Source organism: Eriocheir sinensis, chromosome 60, assembly GCF_024679095.1.
Source record: "Eriocheir sinensis breed Jianghai 21 chromosome 60, ASM2467909v1, whole genome shotgun sequence".
NCBI classification, from domain to species: Eukaryota; Metazoa; Arthropoda; class Malacostraca; order Decapoda; family Varunidae; genus Eriocheir; species Eriocheir sinensis.
In genome coordinates, this window is record NC_066568.1 from 10,437,469 (window position 1) to 10,448,849 (window position 11,381).

At 34.0% G+C, this 11,381-nt stretch overlaps 1 protein-coding gene across 6 annotated transcripts in view; it reads right to left on the minus strand.

Moving 5' to 3' along the window:
• Positions 1–2,519: 2,519 nt before the first annotated feature.
• The window catches only part of LOC126985960 (EF-hand calcium-binding domain-containing protein 4B-like), a 34,307-nt gene continuing 25,445 nt past the window's right edge, over positions 2,520–11,381 (minus strand). For all 6 annotated transcript variants that reach the window (XM_050841575.1, XM_050841574.1, XM_050841572.1 and 3 more), the window contains one exon: positions 2,520–11,303. The gene's annotated coding sequence lies outside the window, so the exon portion shown is untranslated. The remainder of the gene's footprint in view (positions 11,304–11,381) is intronic.

Genomic DNA, 11,381 nt, shown 5'->3' on the forward strand with positions numbered 1-11,381 from the left:
TAGTAGTAGGAGGAGGAGGAGAAATAACAGTGGTAGTAGGAAAATAATAATGAAGATAACGATAATAATAATAATAATAATAATAATAATAATAATAATAATAATAATAATAATAATAATAATAATAATAATAATAATAATAATAATAATAATAATAATAATAATAATAATAATAACGATAATGAAAACTTTCTCTTGGATAATAAAACTTTCTCTTTATTTGTGTTTATTGCTCTTCTCTCTACGTACATACATGAGGAAAAAGAACACACACACACACACACACACACACACACACACACACACGTACGTACACACAGAATCTACACGTGTACGTACGCACATAAGCTCCCGGAAGTGACGTCATTGTTTATTTATATGAAGGGAATGAAAGGTAAAAACAGTAAAATAAAAAAAATATAAAAATTATAGCAAGACGTCGATTTTTCATTGTGTTTCTCTTCGACTATGATTAAAAGCACCATTGTTATTATTATTATTATTATTATTATTATTATTATTATTATTATTATTATTATTATTATTATTATTATTAGAGAGAGAGAGAGAGAGAGAGAGAGAGAGAGAGAGAGAGAGAGAGAGAGAGAGAGAGAGAGAAAATAATTAAATGATAATAAAACAATACTACTGACAAAAGAGCTCTCAGAATGTCCCTCAAATGTAAACAAACAATGACGTCAGAAGAATCACGCCTCGCTATTGGTGGAGAGGAATCACCATCGCACCCAAGCTCCTCTCTAATTGGCTAAGAGGTTATGACGTCACGAGCGAGGCGACACGTGATTGGCTGACACGTTTAGAGGTCACTTGCCAAAGGAAGAAATGTTTAAGGTCATAGAAAACATCGATTACAAATGTTACTTGTGGAGATTAACCGATATTATTTGTTACTTGTGAATGCTGTAACTAATTGAATTTTCTGTTACTTGTGAATGCTTAGGTGATTGGATTCTGGTACTTATGAATTCTATAACGGATTGAATTCTGTTGTTTATGAATTCTATAACTGAATAAATTGTTTCTATAAGGGATTGGATTTTCTGTTATTTATGAATTCTATAAACTACTGCATTCTGTTACTCGTGAATTTTATGACTGAATTAATTATGTTACTTATGAATTCTATAACTTATTGAATTTTGTTACTTGTGAATTTTATAACTGAATTAATTATGTTACTTATGAATTCTATAACTTATTGAATTTTGTTACTTGTGAATTCTATAACAGACTTAATTCTGTTAATTATGAATTCTATAACTGATTGAATCTTCTGTTACTTAAGATTATTCATGACTCAATCTGACACACACGATTACAACACAATGGATATACTTAACGTTTTTTGATTACTTATAAATATATAGACACTTAATAGATAGTCTGGTGATTAACGCAATGATAGATAGTGACAGATATTGATAGACAGATGACGATAGATATAGTAAATGTAATGTTTGCGATATAGTTAGAGGAGAATATGTATGTAGCTCTTATTAACGCACACACACACACACACACACACCCACACACACACACACACACACACACACACACACGTATACCTTCAAAATGTCAACACAAACTTAACATGTAACTTATATATTTCTTTATTTGTTTATTTATTTTATTTTCGTCTTTTTTATATTTTTTTCGCACAACACATAGTAAACACATTTTTGACAACTCTTTAGTATTTCTGCAAGACACGAGTGCTGAGGTGCTGCGGTGCTGACCTAGGCCTATATGGAGTGCTGAGTAGAGGTGCTGAGTGCTCTTATGTACAGCTGTGTGTGTGTGTGTGTGTGTGTGTGTGTGTGTGTGTGTGTGTGTGTGTTTTATGAATGTATGTAAGTATGTGCGTGTCTTGTCTACATATATTTAAGAGTAACAATAATAATAATAATAATAATAATAATAATAATAATAATAATAATAATAATAATAATGACAGTCTACCCATTAATCCTCTGCGTCCCTGCGGCGAGCTATTGGCAACACTGCGACCACGGACAACTGGCAACACTGTACAAGGCGAGCGAACGAACATTTGTCATTAACGAAACGAAACGAAAAGAAAGAGAAAAGACGAAAGAGAAAAAACAGAGGATAGAGAGAAAAGTATGAAAAAGAGAAAGATAGAGAAAACGAGAAAAAAAGAAAGAAAAAGAGAAAAAGAGAGAAAAAAGAAATACGAGAAAAAGGAAAAAACGAGATGAAAAATATAAGAAAAAAAGAAGAAAAAAATTAGAAAAGAAAAAAACGAGAAAAAAACGAGAAAACGAGAAAAAAACACAAATATCCACATCAATTATTTTTTTATCATACATTTTTTTCACAATATTTTTTCAGTAACACAAAAATATAAGAAACATCGACACATTATTTTTTTTCACCTGAATTATAATTTTTTTCTGCATTACTTCGTCTATTTTTATTTATTTATTCTTAGTTTTGGTTTTATTTTGTCTTCTAGAAGCTGTGTTTTTGTAGTAGTAGTAGTAGTAGTAGTAGTAGTAGTAGTAGTAGTAGTAGTGGTAGTCGTAGTAGTAGTAGTGTTGTTGTTGTTGTTGTTGTTTTGTTTGTCATCATCACTAACTTATTTTTTGTGTTTCTTTATCAGTCTTTCCTTCCTTTCTCTCTCTCTCTCTGTCTCTCTCTGTTCATCTTTTTGTCTATCTCTTCTTATTTTCTACATTTTACTTCTATACTCTTTCCTTTCTTCCTTCCTTTCACTGTTCCTTTCTTCCTATCGTTACTATTTTCTTTTATTCCCTTTCTCTTCTTGCTCTCTTATTTCTTTTCTTTTTAACATTTTCCACTCTTTCTTTCTTCCTTCCTTCCTTCCTTCGTTCCCTGCTTTTTTCCTTCTTTTCTTTCTTTCCCTATATTTATTCTCCTTTCCTTTCTTCCTTCCTTCCTCAGTTTCACTCTTTCCCTCCCTACTTCCTATTCTTCCTCTATTCCTTCCTTCGTCTGTAATTTCTCCATTTTCTTGCTACTTATCAAAAATGTATAAGAAAATTACTCGTCTCACACGCACACACCCACACACCCACCCACCCACACACACACACACACACACACACACGCACACACGACCTTCAAAAATATATATAATTCCTTTTTTTCCTCAAAGTTATAAAAATACGTGAAAATACTGATGAATCTTCTGCCCTGAGTTCTGCAGGGGAGGAAGGGAAAGAAGGAAGGAAGGAAGGAAGGAAGGAGGGAAAGAAGGAGGGAGATGGAGGAGGGATGATTAGCAAGGGAGAAGGGAGGAGAGGAAGAGGAGGAAGGGAAAGGAGGGAAAGAAATAGAGAAGAAAGAAGGGAGAGAGAGAGGAGGAGGTTAGATAATGAATGAAGAAACTGAGGAAGGAGAGGAAGAAACAAAAGAAGGAAGGGAGGGAAAGATGGAAGAGACGGAAGGGAGAAGGAATCAAGGAGAAGAAAAGGGATTGGAGGGAGGAGGCGAGAGAGAAAAAGGGAAGGAGAGGAGAGAAAGGAAGGGAAGGAAAGGGAAGAAAGAAAGGGAGGGAGAAAAGCTGGTAGAGAGAAGGAATTATCGAGAAGAAGAAAAGGGAATAGAAGGAGAAGGAGAAGAGAGATAGACAGAAAAAGGGAAGGAAGTAAGGGAGGGAGGGAAAAAGGAGGAGTTGGTCTTGAGAATGAATGAATGAATGAAGGAATGAAGGAGGAAGTGAGGGAGGGAGGGAAAAAGGAGAAGTTGGTCTTGAGAATGAATGAATGAATGAATGAAGGAATGAAGGAGGAAGTGAGGGAGGGAGGGAAAAAGGAGGAGTTGGTCTTGAGAATGAATGAATGAAGGAAGGAATGAAGGAGGAAGTGAGGGAGGGAGGGAAAAAGGAGGAGTTGGTCTTGAGAATGAATGAATGAAGGAATGAAGGAGGAAGTGAGGGAGGGAGGGAAAAAGGAGGAGTTGGTCTTGAGAATGAATGAATGAATGAGGGAATGAAGGAGGAAGTGAGACAGGGAGGAAAAAAAAACAGGAGTCTTGATAATGAATGAATGAAGGAAGGATGGAAGGAATGAAGGAGGAAGGGAAAGAAAGTAGAAATATAATCATTCGCCTCATTCTGATTTCTATTTTTTCGGCATATTTTTCTCGACTTCAAAAATAGATAATAACAGTAAATAAGTGGAAGGTAAATATTAGCTTTTAAAAATATAGAAATTACTTGAACATATATAATAATTCGCTTCACATATATTCCCTTTTTTTGTCCTCTTTGTCTCGCCTCAAAATAAGAAAAATACTAAATGGATGCGACTTGAAAAAAAGAACAAATGTAAACGGATGCAAAGTAAACATTAGCGTTCAAAAATAGAGAAATTACTGTTAAATGCATAAAAACTCGCTTCACATTAATTTCCTTTTCTCTTTTCCCTTGTCTCCGCTCTCCTGACTGTGTTCCTTTCTATCCTAACGTCCTTACATTGTATTATACGAGTAGAAAAATATACGTTCCCTTCCCGCATGATATTTTCAATGCCACAAAAAATCAAAGTATATAGATAATTGTGTCTTGAAAAATGCATGTTCCTTTCCTTTCACTGTCCAAAACAATGTTCTACTTGTGTCATATTTTCTATACCATAAAAAAAATATATGTCCCTTCCCGGCACTGTCCAAAAAATGATTTGCAATGCATGATATTTTCTATGCCACAAAAAATCAAAGTATATAGATAATTGTGTCTTGAAAAATACATGTTCCTTTTCTTTCACTGTCCAAAGCAATGTTCTACTTGTGTCATATTTTCTATACCATAAAAAAAATATATGTTCCCTTCCCGGCGCTGTCCAAGAAATGATTTGCAATGCATGATATTTTCTATGCCACAAAAAATCGAAGTATATAGATAATTGTGTCTTGAAAAATGCATGTTCCTTTCCTTTCACTGTCCAAAGCAATGTTCTACTTGTGTTATATTTTCTATGCCGTAAAAAAATCAAAATATATATACAATAGTGACTCGAAAAAATATGTACTCCCTTTTTTGCACTTTATAAAGCAATGTCCTACTCGCATAATATTTTCCCTGTATATATATAAAAAAAGAAAATATATACATAATGACTCCTTACTTAATAGAGGATCTCAAATTTCATCTCTAATGTATAAATCGTATATGAATTTAACTTCTTTAATGATTTACTCTACGTAACGTAATTATATTTTTCGTGTAACAATAACAACAACAAGATCAAAATATATATACATAATAAAGATTTCCATCTCTAATAATTATACCGTATTTAATTTTAACTTTCTCAATTATTTCATCAACGTAACAATTATATTCTTCGTGTAACATTAATAATAAAATAAATCAAAATATATATACAAATAATATACACTCAATATAGGATCTCCAATTTCTTCTCTAATATCTATGACGTATTAATAATCTTCACTTCCTCAATTACTTCATCTATACTTCTCGAATACATAACTTCCTCAATTACTTCATCTATACTTCCCGAATACATCACTTAATTACTTCATCTATACTTCCCGAATACATCACTCCCTCAATTACTTCATCTATACTTCCCGAATACATCACTTAATTACTTCATCTATACTTCCCGAATACATCACTTACTCAATTACTTCATCTATACTTCTCTAATACATCACTTCCTCAATTACTTCATCTATACTTCTCTAATACATCACTTCCTCAATTACTTCATCTATACTTCTCTAATACATCACTTCCTCAATTACTTCATCTATACTTCTCTAATACATCACTTACTCAATTACTTCATCTATACTTCCCGAATAAATCACTCCCTCAATTACTTCATCTATACTTCCCGAATACATCACTTACTCAATTACTTCATCTATACTTCCCGAATACATCACTTACTCAATTACTTCATCTATACTTCCCGAATAAATCACTCTCAATTACTTCATCTATACTTCCCGAATACATCACTTAATTACTTCATCTATACTTCCCGAATAAATCACTCTCTCAATTACTTCATCTATACTTCTCTAATACATCACTCCCTCAATTACTTCATCTATACTTCCCGAATAAATCACTCCCTCAATTACTTCATCTATACTTCTCTAATACATCACTCCCTCAATTACTTCATCTATACTTCCCGAATAAATCACTCCCTCAATTACTTCATCTATACTTCTCTAATACATCACTCCCTCAATTACTTCATCTATACTTCCCGAATAAATCACTCCCTCAATTACTTCATCTATACTTCTCTAATACATCACTCCCTCAATTACTTCATCTATACTTCCCGAATAAATCACTCCCTCAATTACTTCATCTATACTTCCCGAATAAATCACTCCCTCAATTACTTCATCTATACTTCTCTAATACATCACTCCCTCAATTACTTCATCTATACTTCCCGAATAAATCACTCCCTCAATTACTTCATCTATACTTCCTGAATACATAACTTAATTACTTCATCTATACTTCCCGAATAAATCACTCCCTCAATTACTTCATCTATACTTCCCGAATACATCACTTACTCAATTACTTCATCTATACTTCCCGAATAAATCACTCGCTCAATTACTTCATCTATACTTCCCGAATACATAACTTAATTACTTCATCTATACTTCCCGAATACATCACTTCCACAATTACTTCATCTATACTTCCCGAATAAAACAAAACAAATATTATACGGTAAGAGATGGTTTGTATTCTTTATAATTCCGTCTGCATATGTTAAGAGACAGGCATTATATGTAGTCTAGTTCGTCCTCACGTTAAACTGCCACACTCCTTAACCTTCCACCCAACAATAACGATAAAAATACATCAAGTAATAACCATTTTATAATACCGTCTTAATCTTGTTGCCCTTATAGTATACCTCATCTCCAGATCCTTTGAGTACTCTATCCTGTCTATCCTATATCAATGTTTTCCCAAAGCCTAAAAGGAGAGATTAGTCGTGTTTCCATGAGTTTTTTTTTTTTTTGCCTATCCACGGTACAGAACAGGGGTCAAACTACTACCAGGGTCCAGCTCTTAAGAATACTCCATCCATCCTTCCGAAATTGACCTCTCTTTCGGCCACCTCTTTTATTTATTTATTTTTTTTAGGAGCAGCGAGTAGCGGGCTTTTTTTTTAAATTATTGTTTCCTTTTTTTTGTGCCCTTGAGTTGTCTCCTTTGTTGTAAATAAAAAAAAGCTCTCGCTATGAATACTCCACCCTATCTTTGCTCTCTCTATGAATACTCCATCCTATCTTTGCTCTCTCTATGAATACTCCACCCTATCTTTGCTCTCTCTATGAATACTCCACCCTATCTTTGCTCTCTCTATGAATACTCCACCCTATCTTTGCTCTCTCTATGAATACTCCATCCTATCTATGCTTTATCTACCAACGCTTCCTCAAGACAGAAAAGAGATTAATCGGATTCTCATGAGTACTTGCTAACGTTCATGGTGCCGAAGGGACACACTAACACCAGGGCCATAAAACTACCCATGGAAATTACCACAACTAAGTAAGGCTAGTTATAGAGTTATTATTATTATTATCATTATCGTTATTTTCTTTCCCTTTGGACTTCAACAAACACTCAACACACACACAAAAAAATATATACAGACTTCTTCTTATTCATGTTCTCCTTTATCATTTTTCTATCATTATTTCTCCCGTTCATAGTTTTCCATCCCGGCTATGTTTATCATAATACTTGCAGCGTCACATGATCTATACTCGTTTCCGACATGTCACGTCACGTTCTGAACACGACGAGAGCGTGGGCGAGTAGTAGTAGTAATAGTAGTAGTAGTAGTAGTAGTAGTAGTAGTAGTAGTAGTTATAGTAGTTAGTAGTTGTAGTAGATGTAGTGTTGGAGGTACTGGTGGTAGTAGTAGTAGTAGTAGTAGTGGTAGCAGTAGTAGCAGTAGTAGTTATTGTTATAGTAGCCTTGATGGTCATGGTAGTTAACGCAGTGGTTGTAGTTGTATTCGTAGTGGTAGTAGTAGTAGTAGTAGTCGTGGTGGTAGTAGTAGTAGTGGTAGTATTGGTAAGATATGTAGTGTGTTTCTCAACGGGTTACAATAGTCAGTATATGAACAATGGCTGTGATTCTTGGAGGAGGGGGTGAGAAAGGGAAGAGGGGAAGGGAAGGGAGGGGAAGGGGAAAGGGATAGGGGAGGGGGAGGTGGAGAAGGAGAGGAGGGAGTGGGGTGAACGATCTACTAACATTCTTCGTGGACTTTTCTTGTTGTGTTAAACGACCGACTGTTTCTTTCTGTTAAACGATCGACTGACGTTCTTTGTGACTTGGCTAGAGTCTGTTTCGTGCAGTGTGTATAATGATATTAGCTGACCCTTCTGTGATGTGATAAACGAGAACTTAACTTTATCATGTTTTATTTGTGTCTGAATAGCTCAATGCGTTTAACGAGAATCCGGAAGACTGAATTTTGTGATGTGTTAAATGACAGATAGACTTCAATGGCTTAAACGAGTCTGATTCTCTTAATGATGTTTTTAACGAGATAATCTTTTTGGTCATGTGTTTAATGAGTAGATATTTCAAGTATTTAACGAGTGACTGACTTTCTTGATGTAGTAAACGACAAACGGATTCACTTCATTATTTATCAGACGACAAACTGAATCTCTTATTATTGGTTTAATGAGACAAACTTTTAATCATGTGTTTAACGAGTGACTGACTTTGTTGACGCTCTAAACGACAAATGGATTTACTTCATAATGTATCAAACGACAAACTGAATATCTAACTAATGTGTTCAACGAGACAATCTTCTAATCATGTGTTAAATGATTTATTGACTTTCTTGATTCACCAAACGACAAACAGCTTCCCTTCATTATGTATCAAACGAGACTGATTATAGTATTAATGTGTTTAACGAGACTAAATCACTTTATGGTTTGTTAGACGATAGAATATTTTCGGGTGTGACTCAGCTTTCCGTAGTGATTTCGTTTACTCTGTGCTTAACAAGACTGCATTTGGTTCACTTAAACGAAACTGGATATAAGTTAAACGAGGATGACTTGTGCGATAAAATTTTAGCTAACTCCTTTTGTGGTTAAACTCCAGTATTAATTTTCCTTTTTCCTATAATTTTGATCTTTTTTCCCTTCTCTCCCTCTTCCCTTTCAAACCCTCTCTTTGTTTTCCCTCTCCTCTGCCCTTCTCTTCTCCTCATCCTTCCTCTATCCCTTCTCATCTTATCATCCCTTTCTTCTTTTTCGTCCCTTCTTATTCTCATTCTCCTTTCCCATGTCTTCAAGTCACCGTTCTGTTTCCCCATCCGTACTTTTTCCCGTTCCTTCTTACCCTCTGCCCTTTAATTCCCTTCCTTCCTTATCCCTTCTCTGCCCTTCACTTGTTTTCATCTCCCTTTCTCATACCCTTAACCTGCCCTCTTCTCTCCGTCCCTTCCTTCCACCCTTTTTTCTCCTCTCTCTTTACGTATCTTATTTTCACTTTATTGCTCTTTGACTGAGCTATCTAACTTATATTGCCTTTCGCTCCTTACTTTTTTCTCATTCCTAAACTCTGGACGATCACCTTTTCTTTCTTATGTCAACACTAACCCATAAGAACGCTACCTCTCTCTTTCACTCCTCACACACACACACACACACACACACATGCCTGGAATACTTAAGCTCGTCATGTATAAGGTTGCTGGAGACTTTGAGGACAGGAAGGGCACGTCGGGGCTAATATTAGTACGTAAGACACGCAACTCAATCTTACGCCAGTGTTACGGCAGAGTCTTAGTCGGGGCCTGGCGCTAACTTACACAAGAGGACGTGAGCACAGAACCTTTATAGTCGAGTTCAGACACTCACACAAAGGGGAACAAAAATACAGGTAACTTTACTAATGGATGTCTGGTTAACGTATCGAGCTAGTCTTTTGGAGAAATTGACAGACATAATATTTTTGTTTTAGAAATGAATAGATGGAATAATAACCTTGTTTCTTGAATTCGTCTTTTGCAGAAGTTAATAATCAGAATTTTGGGGATTGAGAAATTAATAGATGGAATAATGATCTTGTTTTTATTCCGATCTCAGTTAATGGAGCGATCTGGTCTTTGGGAGAAGTTGATAATTATAATATTTTTGTTAAGAAATGAATAGACGAAATGATAATCTTGTTTTTCTTCCGATCTCAGTTAATGGAGCGATCTGGTCTTTGAGAGAAGTTGATAATTATAATATTTTTGTTAAGAAATGAATAGACGAAATGATAATCTTGTTTTTCTTCCGATCTCAGTTAATGGAGCGATCTGGTCTTTGGGAGAAGTTGATAATTATAATATTTTTGTTAAGAAATGAATAGACGAAATGATAATCTTGTTTTTCATCCAATTTTAGGTTAATGCAGCGAACTTGTCTTTTGTAGAAATTGATATAACATTTTTGCTTCAGAACTTAACAGAGGAATAATAATGTTTTTGTTTTTACTTTGGGATTAAAAATGTATAATGAATGATAACCGTTTGCAAAATCACTTAGTATCTTTCAAAATCACTTAATACGTGTCTTCTGATGAGTAACTAATGCAAAAAAACTTAATGGTTTTTTTTCTTGGGTAACTGATGTAAAATATGAAAAAGAATAAAAAGATAAAACCTAAAAAAAAGTAATAATAATATTAATCTGATATATAAACAATCAAATAATCATCATTGTACGAGACACTAAAGCAAAATATCTTAATCGTCGTCTTTCAATGAGTAACTAATGCAAAAACTTAATGATCTTTGTTTTCTTGGGTGACTGATGGAAAATGTCTTAATAATCGTTTTTCAATAACAAATGCAAAAAAAAACTAATGATCTTTTCTTGCGTAACTGACGGAAAATGTTTTATTAATCGGTTTTCTATGAGTAACTAATCCAAAAAAACTCAAGGATCATTGTTTTCTTGGGTAACTGATGGAAAATATCTTAATAATCGGGTTTCCCTAACAAATGCCCCCCCCCCCAAAAAAAAAAAAAAAAACTTAATGAATGTTGTTTTCTTACGTAACTGATGGAAAATGTCTTAATAATCGGTTTTCCGTAACAAATGCAAAAATAAATAAATAAATAAATAAATAAATAAATAAATAAATAAAATAAATAAACAAATAACTTAAAGATTTTTGTTTTCTTGAGTAAGTGATAGAAAATGTCTTAATAATCGGTTTTCCATGACTAACTAATGCAAAAATAAATAATAACCTTTTCCTTGAGTAAGTGATAGAAAATGTCTTGATAATCGTTTTTCCGTGAGTAACTGACGCAAAAATAAATAATAAC